General features: G+C 40.8%; 1 long non-coding RNA gene across 3 annotated transcripts in view; it reads left to right on the top strand.

Annotated features, from left to right (window-relative positions):
- The window catches only part of LOC131227088 (uncharacterized), a 29,680-nt gene that overhangs the window by 12,319 nt on the left and 448 nt on the right, over positions 1–16,913 (top strand). The window lies entirely within an intron of this gene.

The raw sequence follows: 16,913 nt of genomic DNA, 5'->3' as shown, positions 1-16,913 counted from the left end.
CTTTCATGGCACGCATGAATTTTGGTTGCCTTATAGATGATGATGAAAATCGAAAACATATTTTCATATGACCTTTGATATTAATAGTCGCTATTCCAAAAGGGCCATAATAAATCGATAGCATGCAAAAAGAGAGAGTGCAATATAGAGGAACAAGTGTTTTAGGAGTGTAATACCTCACAATCAACTTAGAAGATGCAGAGCATGTTTAGGGGAATAGGAAATCTTTCCAAATACATAAATCCTTTGAAGAGATTAAACGAAGGATGAATTTTTATAAACCGAAGCATTCCAAAAATCGAAAATTCTACAAGCCACAGTCAGAATCGTGTATCTGATTCTGTGGCGCATGCACCCGTCATTTCCATTCCTCCACACACACCACCCCGATTTTGCAAAATCCCAATGTTGGATTCTTGCCGTTAGAGATTTTCCCTCATTTTCACCCCAACAGAGGTATAGGCATAGGTGGAACGGGAGTAGATGCAATAAACACCTTGGGGTATATACAGCAGACCTTATACACACCATGTAGCAAAGGAAACAAAACATGAATGTCTCTGAGGGTGATGCAAGGGCCATACAGATGCAAACCGCTCATGGTTACTGGTCTTTGGCTACCAGTATCACCCTTGTTTGGAAGGGAGAGATTCATACCTGTAGGATCGCCGTGTGAAACCACGATCAGGTTTGCGATTGCTCGATTGGCAAGTCGCAACGTTGTAAGCAGGTTATCCTGCCCATTGAATGGAATAACCTTCGTGCGGAAGAGAAGATTTTCAACTGCAAAACAACATGCAGAAGGTGGGAGCTGAACGAAGGGGGTGCTGGTGTAGAGATGTCTCCTTCTCCCGTTGGAGATAAGTCTCTGGATTTTTGAAAAACTCGTCTGCTGCCGAATACAGCGCAATGAAGAGAAAGTACTGACGGCAACAAACCCCACTGACAATACTCTACCGTCACTTGGAAATTTTGGCTCGTGTCTGTATTCACGCGCATGGGATTGAAGTCCTATTCACTCCAATCCAAACACGGTAAACGTCACATCATAACATCTAATACGATACAATATATCCCAAAACGTGTATCCAAACAGGCCCATAGAGCACTCGCAGAGGTGGATCGTAGGGCTAACCTAGAAGAGTCGAGCTCAAGCAATGAGGACATCGGTGGCGTCGTTGCCCGACGACCGGTCCATGGAGATGATCAACAAGATTGTGCTGAAAGAGACTATTGAGGTAAGGCTGGATTTTTCAGTTTTAATGGCTTATTGCGTATAGAAGACTTCATCGATTGGTTAGCCGAAGTAGAATGATACTTTGATTACATGGACATGCCTGAACATAAAAAAGTGAAATTAGTAACATTCAAATTTAAATATGGTGCTTCTGCATGGTGGGAGTAATTATAACTCTCACATGCCCGGCGGAACAAGGGACCCATCCGATCATGGCTGTAGATGAGACGCCTTCTTTGATCATGATTTCTCCCCAGTGATTACGAGTACGTATTGTTCCAGCAATACCAAAATTGTCGACATGGGAATCGAACTGTCATAGATTACCCCAAAGAGGCAACACGGAATGACTTGTCGGAGATTGAATCGTAGAGGTAACACGGTTTGTAGGCGGTTAACGATCGACAATTCAGGACCGAGTTTAGATGCACCTGATCGGGACTGTAGATGAAGCGATTCAGTTGGTAGGTAGGGCAAAAACGCAACTTACAAGAGTCCCTACCTGGCCTTATCCTTTAACTCAACTCCCCATGACAGGTCTCACGCAGGATTCAGCGCTGGCCAGAGAAAAGGTACCAGTACGAGGGTATCCTCAACCTCCTACAACCGCAAACCGTGATATGGGTAGCGGTCCATCTAGGCCTCAATGTGTGGCACCCACAACAGCGGATTCGAGCAGGATTTCAAATCCTTATGGTCGGCCAAGGCTGAACAGTTGTTACTGTTGTGGCCAACCGGGCCACTTATTAAACACTTGCTATCAACACCTCGCAGCTCACTTGGCCATTAACGAAGGGCACATTGAAGGTGATGCAATGGAAGAAGGCCGTGAATTTGATGATGATGAATAAGCCGCTGAGGAAGGAGCTGGTGATGAAGAATGGTTGGCTGAGGATCATAGCAAATCCTTGGTCGTGGGGCGATTATTGTACACTCCAAGGAAGGAGGTGCACCCATAGAGGCACAATATATTCCGTACACTGTGTACCGTCAACGACAAGGTCTGTGATATAATCATAGACAGTGGTCGTAGCAAGAACATCGTCTTGAAGGTGATGGTGGACAAGTTGCGGCTACCCATGACAAAGCATTATTTCCTTTACTCGATTGGCTGTATAAAAAAGGTGACCGAGACCAAGGTAATCGAACAATGCACTGTCTCGTTTTCCATTGGTAGGAATTATAATAATCAAGTACTTTGTGATGTGGTCAACATGGAAGCATGTCATATGTTACTCGGTTGACCATGGAAATCGGACCGTGTTGCGACCTATCAAGGATGGTCGAAAGATGATCTTTGCCCCTATGGTACCAGAGAACCATCCCGAAGCTTTTAAAGTGGAGGGGAACTCTCTTGACCATTCGGGATTTCGTGAAAGAATTTAAGAAAACCAGTGAGGTGTACATCGTTGTGGTAAAGGGCGAGGAATTAGAGCCATTAGACATTTCTCCAAGTTTAAGGCCGTTGCTGAATGAATTCAAAGAAATATGGCCCGGAGAGTTACCTGATAGATTGCCCCCCATGCGGGACATCCAACATCAATAGACCTCGTCCATAGGGCTAGCTTGCTCAACCTCCCTCACTATCGGATGAGTCCAAAAGAGTGTGAGATACTTTAGGGGCAAATGGAGGAATTGATCCGTAAGGGTCTACTGAGAGAGTATGGGCTCATGTGTTGTGCCAGCATTATTAACGCCTGAGAAAAATGAGAGTTGACGCATGTGTGTCGACAGCCAGACAATTAATAAGATTACCATTAAATATCGGTTCCCAGTACCACGGTTGGACAACATGCTCGATATGCTAGAAGGTGCCAATGTGTTCTCTAAACTAGATTCGAGGAGCGGGTATCATCAGATTTGTATTCGGCCTAGTGATGAGTGGAAAACAGCATTCAAGACCAAGGAAGGGTTGTTTGAGTGGCTGGTCATACCCTTCAATCTATCGAACACACCAAACACTTTTATGTGTCTGATGAATCAAGTGTTAAAGTTGTTCATTGGCCAGTTTGTGGTGGTATATTTTTGATGACATCCTGATATATAGCCAGGGTGAGACGGAGCACATGGAACATCTCAGGTAGGTACAACAGGTCCTGTCAGTTAACAAGTTGTATCTCAATTTGAAGAAGTGCAGTTTTTTAACGAACAACTTGTTGTTCTTAGGATTTGTTGTGACGTCCATGGGCATCCGTGTGGACGATGAAAATATGTGAGCCATCCGAGAATGGCTGATCCCGACGAACATTTATGAACTGAGAAGTTTCCACGGGTTGTTGACCTTCTATCGTCGATTTGTACGGAATTTTAGCACTATAGTCGCACCCATTACAGATTGCATGAAAAAAGGCCCGTTTCAATGGACCGATGAGGCTGGCAAGAGCTTTGCTGAAATTAAGCATCGATTGTCCACAACACTAATCTTGGTTTTTTCCTGTTTTGACAAGTTGTTTGAGGTTGAGTGTGACACCTCATATGTCGGAATTGGATGAGTCTTATCACAGGAAGGTAGGCCGGTAGCCTTATACAATGAGAAGCTCAGCCAAGCTCGAAAGAAGTGGTCGATATATGAGCTTGAGTTGTACATAGTTGTTCAAGCGCTGTGACATTGGCGGCATTATCTGATTCAGAGAGAGTTTGTTTTCTATACTAACCATCAAGCCTTAAAGTTTATTAATAGTCAGGCTAACGTGAATCGTATGCATACTAGATAAGTTTCATTTTTGCAGGAATTAACGTTCGTTCTGAAGCACAAGTCAGGGCAGCAGAACAAGGTGGCTGATGTACTTAGCCATCGTGCATCACTACTTATTATAATGAACAATTAGGTGGTTGGCTTCGATTGTTTCAAAGAGTTGTATGCCAAAGATAATGACTTCAAGGATGCATGGATGAGGTGCCAAGAGGGTCTCTCAGTGACCTACATATGCAAGACGGTTTCCTCTTCAAAGGGAATCAATTGTGCATCCCCTAAAGTTCTTTGAAGGAGCATATTATTCAAGAGCTACATGGAGGTGGCTTTGGTGGATTCCTTAGGTGAGACAAGACGCGAGCTCTTGTTGAAGAGTAGTATTACTAGCCACGATTGTACGTGACGTCGGTAAAGCAGTACAGTGTTGTCATATATGTCTTACCTTCAATGAGCAGTCTCAGCATTCGAGCCTTTGCACTCCGTTAGCTGTGACTGATGGCCCTTGGGAGGACTTATATATGGACTTCGTTCTTGGTCTATCGTTTGTATCGCATAGTTTATCACACTTTTTGGGAAACATAGGGAAACATTGGGAAAATGGTTGAATTTTTTAATGAAACTTTGGGGATTGTTAAAAAACCCCTTCATACACACTTTTAAATCATAACATCTCAAAAAAATATACACATAATAAGTTTCCTTTGTATAGGGTCCTAAGCCATGCGATGTTTAACTGAACTAATGCAACTATATTAAAATTGAATGCATGATATTTATAAATATATTATAGTCATGTATGAAAACACAACCAATTCATTGAAAAGACAGAGAATAACTGAAAAAGTAAAATTTGAGAAATATACTTATTATTAACAGGGATATGAAGTGACGTCACCAAGTTCTGAAGGGCCCACCATGATGTATGTGTTGTATCCACACCGTCCATCCATTTGAAGATATCATTTTAGGCCATGAGAAAAAGAATGAGTCAGATCCAAAGCTCGAGTGGACCCCACCACAGAAAACAGTGGAGAGAGTGACGCCCACCATTAGAAATTTTTAAGGGCCACAAAAGTCTTTGATCAAGCTGAAAGTTGTTTTTTCCTTTTTTTCATGTCTTACTTAACTTATAAACAGGTTGGATCTTAGATAAACATCATAGTGGACCCATGATCAGGGTTTCAAGGGTGGGCGTCCCTCTCCCCACTGTTTTCTATGGTGGGGTCCACTCTAGATTTGGATCTGACCCATTCTTTGTCTCATGCCGTAATATGATCTAGCCAAATGGATGGATGGTGTAGATACAACACATACATCATGGTGGGCCACACAGAACTTAGTGATGTCACTTTAGTAGCCGGTCTGGCTACGCGTCCTGAGAATCAAAGGACACGGATTTCCTGCACAAGCCATTTGCAGGAAGTTCCAGCGCTGAAAACTTAAATGGGGCCCAACGTGATGTTTGTGAGTAATCCACTCCGTCCATCCGTTTTTTGTGATCATTTTAGAACAAAGAGCCAAAAATGAGCAGGATCCAATTTTCAAATGGGCTGAAAACGTAAGGATTGAACATCCACAGTCGAAATATTCGTGGAGCCATAAAAGTTTTGAATCAGGTTAATATTTGTGATTTCAGTTCATCTCAGATCCGTGGGCCCCACCAGAATGTATTTGTTTCATCCATTCCGTTCATCCATTTTTACGGATCATTTTAGTATTTGATACAAAAAATTATAGGGATATGATCTCATGTGGACTACACCATAGGAAAACAATAATGATTGGATATCCACCATTAAAATCCTCCTAAGGCCCACTGTACTGTTTATTTGACATCCAATCTGTTGATTGGGTCATAAAGACCCAGATGAAGGGAAAAAATAAATATATGGTTGGATGACAAACAAACATCACTATGGGACTTAAAAAGGTTTCAACGGTAGAAATTAACAGTTCCACTGTTTCTTGTGGTATGGTCCACTTGAGTTGTGGATATGGTTCAATTTTGGGCCGAACACCTAAAATGATCGGTAAAAACGAATGGACGACATGGATAAACCACGTGCAATGATGGTGGCCCAACAGAGTTTACTCGGTACCAGCGTACCATGTCGCCCGTCATTGACGGAAACGGATTGGCTACTCCACTAGCCAATGGCTGATGGTCGGTGCTCTGTGGGCCCCACCATGATGTATGTGTTTCATCCATGACGTCCATCCATTTTTATATATCATTTTATGATATTACACAAAAAATTAGATATATTTCAATATCAACTGGACCACATTACAGGTAACAGTGTGGAATGAACGTTGACCATTAAAAACTTTTTTGGGTCCATAAAAGTATTGGATCTAGCTGATATTTGTTTTTTCCCTTCATCTCGGTCTTTATGACCTATTCAATAGATTTGATGTCAAATAAAAAGTACAGTGGGCCTTAGGAGGATTTAAATGATGGATATCCAATCACTATTGTTTTCCTGTGGTGTGGTCCACATGAGATTTATATCCCTCTATTTTTTGGGATAAAGCCATAAAATGATCTTTAAAAATGTATGAACGGAATGAATGAAATACATACATTATTGTGGGGCCCACAAAGCACCGACCACCATCCACGGGCTAGTGTCAGGGGGAGTATCCAATCTGTTTCCGTCATTGACGGCCCCAATGCCACGTGACCAACTTACGTGGGTCCCACCATGATGTATTTTTTGTATCCACACTGTCTATACATTTGAAGAGATCATTTTATGGCATGAGCCAAAAAATGGGTCAGATCCAGAGCTCGAGTGGACCCCACCATAGAAAACAGTGGAAAGAGTGACTCCTTTAAGGTGGGCCCTTAAAATTCCTAAATTTAGGGATCAACCCCTTAAATTAGATGGGAAAACGAATGGATGGCGTGGATAGACTACATACATTAAAGGTTGGCCCAACTGAGTTTATTGAGTACGATAGGAGTGTACTCCGTAACCCACCGCACAATCGAAAATCCCTTTTCACCCCATCTCCGAGCCCTTCTTCTTCATTTTCCCTCTCCTTCACGCACGCAGAGGTTCCGACGATCGCAGCGGCGACAATTCTCGTTGCGGAGGAAGGGGTTCCTCAATCTGGCCCGATTTCTCGCCGGAATCTCCGAGAAATCCCCACAGATATATCGTAATGGCCCACCTCCGATCACCAATCTTTGCGGGTACTCTCCGATTTCTCCTTTTTTTCTCTAATTCAAAATTTTTTTATTCTCCCCCCATACGCATGGCGATATCGTGCGATAGCGCACGATATATCGTGCGATATCTGAATTTTTGCATTTTTGGTATCTTCCGGGCGTTATCGCCCGGGTATCGTCTCGTTGGGGGCCGATAACGATAATATCGGCCGATATATCGGCCGATAGTATCGATATACTCCGTTAGCTGTGACTGATGGCCCTTGGGAGGACTTATATATGGACTTCGTTCTTGGTCTCCCATGAACATAGCGCGGAATGGATACGGTGTTCATGCTGGTAGATCTTTTCTCAAAGATGTCGCACTTTATCCCATCTAAGATGACCATTAATGTAACACACGTGGTGAATCTATTCTTTAGAGAGATCGTGCGGCTACACGGGGTTCCCAAGACCATTACTTCTAACGATGACACGAATTTCATTATCCAGTTCTGTTGTATTTCAGGTGATAAACCGAAACAATGAGATTTGACATTTTCTTAAGCGGAGTTTGCATTCAACAATATGGTGAACCGCTTGACAGGGAAGTCCCCATTCCAGATTGTTTATGGTCAAGTGCCCCGCCACACACTTGACTTGGTCCCTTTGCCCAAGCTCCCAGGCATGAGTGTTGCAGCAGAACATATGGTGGACCGAGCCGTGGGAATTCATGAGGATGTGCAAGGCAAATTACATACCTTGAACGATAAGTACAAGGAGCAAGCCGACAAGCATTGATGGCAAATGGGCGACCATGTTATGGTCTATCTACGTAAGGAAAGATTTCCGACCGGGACCTACAATAAGCTGAAGAACAATAAGATTAGACCGGTACCGATACTCCAAAAGATCACCGACAATGCTTACATTGTTGATCTTCCGGATGATATGGAGATCTCGCGTACTTTCAACATTGCGAACCTAATTGAGTATCATGAGTTGAAGATAGACGAGAACTCGAGGTCGTGTTCTTTTGAAGTGGAGGGGACTGATTTAGAGACGGTCATGGACACTTTCATGGCAAGGATGGACCAGAGAAGGCCCGATCGAAGGCGGAAGTGATCAGGACCGTCAAAACCTTAAAACAGTCGTATCTCTCAAACCGGACTGAGTTTTTCGACATATCATATATGATTTTGGGGTAGGAGAAGCTACTTTAGCCAACCAACCCAGTTACACCGGGTTCCCCACACAAGATTTGCGAGATTCCATCAGATCGACGGTCAAAGGTCCATTTTATTTTTGTTTTTACTATAAATAGTAAGTTTTAGTTTGATCATAACTTTTGATCCTTCGAGTTTTAGGAGTCGTTGCCAACAGGAAAATGGCTTAGAAAATTAGGAGAATAATGTGGTTAGTTCAAATTGGGCACTTACCATTTTTGGCCAAAAACCATGAAGATTAGTAGGAATCATGACCGTCTATAAATAGTAAGTTTACTACTTATAGTAGTCACATTTTTAGGGAGTTTGAGTCTAAAACTCCGTCCTAGGTTTGTGCTCATTATTTAAAGGATTGTAATTTCATTTTTTTTTTTGTTTATTATCATTAATCAATTTATTAGAAATTATTTTTTCTTTTATCCCTCATAAATTCGAGGAAGCTCTATGAGGAGTCTAGAGAGCTCCGTGGATTCGGAGTAATTACCCCTGAGGAAGATAGTGATCAACCTCATCACTTCCTTCCCTGCATCAGGAGTCCACCAGACTCATTTCCAAACCTTATAAATGGCACAAGAGGTGACCTAATGTCCATCTAAGTTGTTCATTCGTACATACAACTCTGATCTAGCCATGGTGCAAAAATCATGTCAATTAGTTGATCCTAAGCTTCCGAACAATAGTATGAAAATGGACAATTAAAATTGACCAGAGAAACAAAATACATCCAATTGTCATCTTGACACATCCAGTAGATAAATCACACATTGTATTTCTTATTATTAGATAGCAACAATTTGATTTGATGATTTTAACCATGAAATTTATGGCTTGTAAACAATGGATGGTTGTTAACAAATTGGCCCCATTCGAAGGGTCGGTGTGATTGTTGCACCGTGGCTTGCTCCTAGTTGTATGAATGAATGAATGTTTCAAATTTACAATAGGTCCCCTGCATTCTGTTTAAGAGGTTTGGGATGCTTGCAAAACCTAATAAATTAAAGATGTTAAGCATGGGAATTAATATTTACCATACTTAAAAATAGCACAAGTAATATAAGATAGAGAATCTTTCTAAGTACTTCCATGGCTGAGGCCATGGGTTCAATTTCCCCATTGTAACGCATTAATATCATTTAGGGGGTGTTTGGATCATAAGTTATTTAAGTTGCTTGTGCCTGAAGTAGCTTATCTTAGTTTCTACTTATTAAGCAGATAGGTATATTTGGTAAACAACATACTTATCAGCCTCTCCTCTCTTTCATCTCTTTTGATGCCTCTCTTTAGCAACTTATGAAAAGTAGAAAAGCTATATAAAAATAAATAAATAAATAAAAACACTAAAGTGATTAAGTAATTTTAAGTACAAAAGTAATTTATAACAAACAATAAACCAAACTTACGTATCTGAAATAAGTTACATATCTACTGTTGTAAGTAGAAAGAGTAACTTATTTGGTAGGATCCAAACAGGCCCTTAGGGTGCATTTGACCGCAGCAAATATCCCGAAATTTCATTTCACAAATTTTTTTTTTTTTTTTTTTGGGGTTCATAACATCTTGAGATATTGTTAAAATGTAACTAAATGCAACCTTAGTTTTTCTTTTGCAATAGTCAAAATCTTGCCGATATTTATCACATGGCTTCGGCCTAGGGTTTTTCGCCAACTCAACACCTTGCCTTTTGCCAAGTTTTCTTTTTCTATTTTAGCACAATCTTATTGAGGAGTTTTTGCCAAGTGTCCATTGATTCATTGTGCAAATCTTAATATTGTATGGTTGTTCTGAGCACAAAGTGGCTAATACTTGTACATTAGCTGTAGAGATAACAATATTTTGTACATTGAAATGTATTTTGTATTAAATCGTACCTAAAATGCATGCATGTATGTTCTAATTGATGACCACGTGTCACTGAGTGCATGGTGTGGTATCAATTATACAACATTACGCGTACACTCAGCATAAGTGCGCCAACGATGAAGTCCAAGTTCATTGTTTTGAATTAAAATGCACACGGAAATATCTAGCATGATCTTCTATGTAAAAGCACACAAGTTCTCTAAATTGGTTCCATTTGAGACAGTAAGCCTACCTAGGCTTGGAAGGGTTAGTTACAGGCCCTTACAAAAAGGATGGTTGGACTTTTGATACAATATTATTTAAATTATGAAGAGCAAGGGACGGTTTCTTTAAAATCCTAGTCAAATGAGAGCATTTTTCACTACTCATTTTGTTCATGGTATGGCTCTTTGTATGGATTGTTTTCTCCTTCGTTGCATCCATTAATATCTTGTTTATGCGATGATGTTGTCCATGGATCTTGAATTTCAAATCGCCATCGTCATCACTATTATCATGATAGAATTTAAAAATTGTTAATTGCATCATCCTTTCCTTTGTTACATGACAACTTGAGATATTTATCCTTTGTTTTTAATTATAGTAGATACTTCACCTTACTTCACCTCTGTTTCATGGATCCATTGCAGATTCCCCAAGGCAAGAAACCAACTTCAATTAGAATGTTTATCATTCAGAAAATGACCGTCGTACCCTTATATCATAGGCACCTAATCATTGATGAGTGTGGTACCACAATGGTGGTTATATGCCAACTATATTGCCCAACTGGATCACCCCACCATAAAATGGACTAAAAATATATATTTTTTAAAAGGCCCATCCAACCAGCTGGTGGGCTACTACATGAATTTGGAGGGTTTTGGGTGGTTGTTTATTGCTTTGATGGTGTGGGCCATGTGTCTAGTTGGATGCCATCCATACATCATAGTGGGTCCAGTTGTTCTTTAGTGTCTTTGCACGTGATGAAGGCTAGTGGAGATGAGGTATACGTAAAAATGGAAAACTGACTGTAAGTACATCTGATTGTCATACAGCAGAGGGTAGTTAGATCCAATCAATCCATTCACAGAACAAGATGGTAGCCAAACTTATGTGACCTTCTCTAATCTTTTTTCTTTATTTTTAACCCTTTTTTATCTGCTGATATGTTTTGTACACATGTTTGAATGCTTCTCGCCTTCTCATATAAGAAACTTTGGTTTTGATCATCACATCTTATTGAATATTGCTGGAAGGATGACTGAGAATTGATCACCTACCAGCAACCTTACCACTACCTGTTGTACTACAAGTAGGGGTGTACATCGAGTCGAGCTGGCCTCAGCTCGACTTGGCTCTACCACTGGCTGACCTCAGCTTGAACTCGCCTCGGCTCGGTCCTTGAGCCTGACTGGCCAGCTCGGCTCGGCTCGGTTCAGTCAGCAGCTCGGGCCAGCTCGGGCCGAGTTCGAGCCAAGATCGAGCCAAGTTCGCCATTGAGGCATTTCCACAAACACCTGAACTGCAACTTCAAAATCCCACTGTTTTACAAACAGAGGCAATGGTTTTACAGGTATTTTATCAAATACCTTCTAAGCAACATGAAAACCAAGAAAAACAAAGAGAAAAAGGTTATTTGTTTCATGTACATACCTTCCTTGCCACCAGCGACATTTCGTTGAGTCATTTTATCAAACAGTTGGTGAGCAACATCAATGGAAAAATAACCGAGTCACCGAACTGGTTCGATCCGAGTTCGATTTGAGCTGGATTCAATCCGAGTCGAGTCGAGCTGGGGCCTGCCCGAACTTGGCTCGAACTCATTTTTGAGCTCAAAAAATCAGCTCGACTCGGCTCGAACTCAGCTTCGAACCGAGTCGAATCGAGCTTTTTCAAGTCAAGTCGAGCGAGCTAACCGAGCTAGCTCGGTTCGTGTACACCCCTAACTACAAGTCGACAACATCTTTATTGCCAATAGGCCACTTGTGTATGAAATCAGTACTATGAAAAACCATAGCCCCCCCCCTCTTCTAAACAATCAGGCTGATCAGATCACTACATGGGCCACTCCTATATGTTGAGTCGAACTGTTGTCTATACATTTGTTCTGACAGTGTGGCCTACCTGATGATGATGATGGAAAAAAAGTGGCCTACCTGATGATTTATTAAATTGTTATATGATGGTTCCTTAATACATGTCTATGTTGGAGATTAGAGTGAACACAATTTGAAGTGTCCTCGAGGGAGAGGTTCCTTTCCTATAATTATCCTGCATTATTAAGGAATGTGGCCTACCCCATGATTTCTTTATGCTTTCCTTTCACTTTCTTTGTCCACCACTGGTGATTCCTTTTTCTCCCACTTGATGGAAAATAGCATATCGGCCACAGTTTCATTATTTTCCATTCCACATTATCACCATATTCAGTTCTTGGTCATTTCCACAATATCACGAAAAGATGGCAGAAGCATTTCCACAATGTTGGGAACTTGATTCCTTTTTCTCCCACTTGATGGAAAATAGCATATAGGCCACAGTTCCATTATTTTCCATTCCACATTATCACCATATTCAGTTCTTAGTCATTTCCACAATATCACAAAAAGATGGCAGAAGCATTTCCACAATGTTGGGAACTTGAATTCTCTACTTATTCAAGAGTTCAAATAATCATGGTTGGAAATGAAAATGCAAATTTAAGTAGTCACTAACTTCATTGCAATTGATGGCCTGCCACATGTTGCTCAGTCCATTCATGGATGGAGCCCACTTGGTTGCATGATTGGATGATCAAGACCACCCATCCACTCACCTCAGAAAATGCGCCGATCTGAGAATCCTAGCTATCCAATATTTTCTGTTGAATGTGGACTTTAGGCCGATTATATCATTACCAGTTCATTTGAAGGCTGTTACCTGGATGGATAGGATCATCGAATTGATGTCATTGTTATACGGTCACCCATCAACCATAGAGTTCACGAGATTGATGGATCAGATGGTCCACTCACGAGCCATGCGGTTGTATTTACTTCGGCACCCATATTTAAAAAGCTACCCAAATCTCTTGTATTAATTGTCATGCTTCTTACAAGTAATCAAATGGTTTTTTTTTTTTTTTTTCGTGCCATACTTATATGTTCAAGGAATCTATCTGTATTTACTGTTTTGTTTGGTATCTTTCTGTTTACACAGAATTTGCCAATGCCAAACAGCTGGGGCAGGAATACTAAGTTTGGCGGGCCATCGCAAAATAACCGGTTTCAAGATTTTACAGGATCCCACGAAATCAGGATTAAGGATTAAGCCTTAAGCCCAATTTTGGCTGCCCCGATGCCCTTCATGTCAGATTTGTACATGTGAAGCAGCATTTTCCTGGCTTAATCACAACCATAGATCATTTGTTTTTCTTTTCTAGAACTTCGTATAATTTTGATTTAGGGGTTCAAACACTGCTCTCTTGTGTGGAATCTGACATGGAGATAGGGGACCCACCAGAATTGCCATCAGGGCAAGATCCTGATTGTGCCCCAGACGATCACTTACCCAAACAAATCATTTGTTCCATTTATACACTGTTTAAAACCTTAGGATTTATGTGATGCATCTATCCGAAATGTTGCAACTTGCAAGGTTCCTATTCTGGTACTCAACATGCATTTGGTGATCCAGTGCATTCATATTGTGGACCACACCAATCAGCAAAATATATGAAGCAGTTGTGACTCGGTGTCGGAAATTCCAGGAGTCGAGGTGTGGTGCCATTTAGCTAGAAAGATACTTTCATCTCCCAATTGCATGGACCCCGCGTGGTGGATAGTTGTCTAGATCACTTTAAATTGGTGGCTGGCTAGATCAGTTTAAATTATTCCATGTTGAAGAATCTATCACTGGTGCCTACATTGGAACATGCATAGGCAATAATAGAGGAGGATATCTTGTATGTGATCCTTCTCTTTCCCTTTGAACATCTCTAGTTTGTTGTGGGGTGTTAGCATGGAGATGAAAAAGCAAAATGATTATCAGTTTACATTGAAAAGAGGCTGCAGATCGGATTGTTAGGATTGTTTGATCATTTAGGCTTTTGGGTGTGGCCCATCTATGGCAGGGCACATGAGATTAAGCATGCATGTCATTGGTGGTACCTGAAATTGTGTCCCACCATTAAACACATGGCACAAAAACTGAACCAGATGGCCCCATCAACTAATCAATTGCAATCATGATCACCACGTATGTCTATGGTGAAGATTGGAGTTAATGCAATTGGAGGTGTCCTTGACGGAGAGCTTGCTTTCCTAGTAATTAAATATCCGGCATTGTGAAGGAAGGTGGCCTGCCCCATTATTTCTTTATGCTTTCTTCCTTTCTTTATGCTTTCCTTTGGCTTTCTTTATTTTTCTCCGGCAACTCCTTTTTCTCTCACTTGAGGGAAAATTGCACATGGGCCACAATTTCATTATTTTTCATCCCATATTATCACCATTTTCAGTTGTTGGGCATTTCCACAATACCAAGAAAAGAGGGCAGAACCATTTCTCTACGCTTTTGTTCAAGCAATGTTGGGGACCTTGAATTCTCTACTTCTGCAAGTGTTTGAATCAGCATGGATGGAAATAGAAATGCAAATTAAAGTAGAGACTATTTTTGCTGCAATTGATTACCTGCTGCTTGTTGCTTGGTCCATTCGATGAATGGAGCTCACTTAGTTGCATGATTAGATGATCAAGGGCACCCATTTGCTTGCCCCAAAAAACATGCTGATTGGATAATCCTCGCTACCCAATATTTTCTGTTGAATGAACTTCAGGCTGATTTTTATCAATACCGTTTCATTTGAAGGTCATCCATTTGATATGATATTTATTAAGTTGCCCATCAACCATAGGGTTGATGAGATTGATGGATCAAATGATCCACTCACGAGCCACATGAGCCATGTCAAGCAATAGAAACTTAAGAACAAGGGTAGGATTGTTAGGATTGTTTGATCATTGAGGCTTTTGGTTTGTGGCCCATCCCTGGCAGCGCACATGAGATGAAGCAAACATGCCAATGGTGATACCTTGAACTGTGTCCCATCACCAAACCTAGGGAAAACTTAACCAGATGACCCCCATCAAGTGACTAGTTGCAATCACGGTCACCGTACATGTCTATGGTGGAGATTGATGTGAACACAATTTGAGGCGTTCTTAAAGGAGAGCTTCCTTTCCTAAAAGTATCTAGCATTATCAAGGAAGGTGGCCTACCCCATAATTTCTTTATGCTTTCCTTTTGCTTTCTATCTTCCACTGGTGATTCCTTTTTCTCCCTCTTGATGGAAAATAGTAAATTATTACAAGGTGAGAATCTATTACAGGTGCCTACATTGGAACATATGTAGGCAATAATAAAGGAGGCTAATCTTGTATGTGATCTTACTTGTATGTAATCTTTCTTTTTCCCTTTGAAGATATGTAGTTTATTGTAAGGTGTTCCAAGGAGATCGAAAAGGAATATGATTACTCATTTATGTTAAAGGGAGGGTACAGATCAGATTGTTAGGATTGTTTGATCATTGAGGCTTTTGGGCTATGTCCCATCAATGGCAGGGCATATGAGATGAAGCATACATGTCACTGGTGGTACCTTGAATTGTGTCCTATAGCTGAACCCATGGCATAAAATCCTAACCGGATGGCCCCATCAAGTGACTAGTTGCAATCACACCTCATTCGACCACTCCCAGAGCAACGGTCCCTGGCCATTATGGAGAAATCCTTTACAAAGGAGAGATTAATTACATTATATATGAAAAATCAAGATCAGGTGATACAACATAAGGTCTTCTAAAAGTGGAACAATACATGTCTATGTTGGAGATTTGAGTGAACACAATTTGAGATGTCCTTGAGGGAGAGCTTCCTTTCCTATTGAAACATGAGCAGTTAAAAGTATCTGCATTAACAGGGACGCCTACCACATGCTTTCTTTATGCTTTCCCTTTTCTTTCTATGTCATTCTCTTTTGACTTTTTTTTCTCCCACTTGATGGAAAATAGCATATAGGCCTACGGTTTCATTATTTTCTACTCGGCATTATCATCATTTTCTTTTGTTTGGCATTTCCACAACACTGAGGAAAGATGGCAGAAGCATCTCTGTGCTTTTGTTTAAATGATGTCAGGGAACCTGAATTCTCTATTTCTCCAAGAGCTTGAACCAGCATGGAGGGATATGGAGATGCAAATTAAAGTAGATACTATCTTTGTCACAATTGACGGCCTAGCACTTGTTGCTCAGTTCATTCATGGATGGAGCCAACTTGGTTGCATGATTAGATGATCAAGACCACTCATCCAATTACACCAAAAAACACACTGATGGGAGAGTCCTAGCTATCTGATAATCTCTGTTGAATGTGAACTTTAGGCCGATTTTTATCATTATCCATTCGTTTGAAGGCTGTTACTTGGATAGATAAGATCATCCAATTAATCTGATATTTATACAGTTGCTCATCAGTGATAGGGTTAATGAGATTGATGGATCAGTTGATCCACTCAAAAGCCACACGGACCTTCTCAAGCATAAGGGACCATTTGTAGCTCTATCCTTTCACTGCATACGCCAAAGTTTATCTGAGTAGAGGAGCAAAGGGAGGTTGTATTTATTTCAGAATCCATATTAAGTGGCCACCCAAGTCTTAGTAGTAACTATTATGCTTATTGTAAGTAATCAAATCGTTTGATTTTATGTTCACTACTATGTAAAAAAA

The sequence above is a fragment of the Magnolia sinica genome, chromosome 15 (assembly GCF_029962835.1).
Source record: "Magnolia sinica isolate HGM2019 chromosome 15, MsV1, whole genome shotgun sequence".
In the NCBI taxonomy this organism is placed as follows: Eukaryota; Viridiplantae; Streptophyta; class Magnoliopsida; order Magnoliales; family Magnoliaceae; genus Magnolia; species Magnolia sinica.
This window is presented reverse-complemented; position numbering and strand designations above follow the sequence as displayed.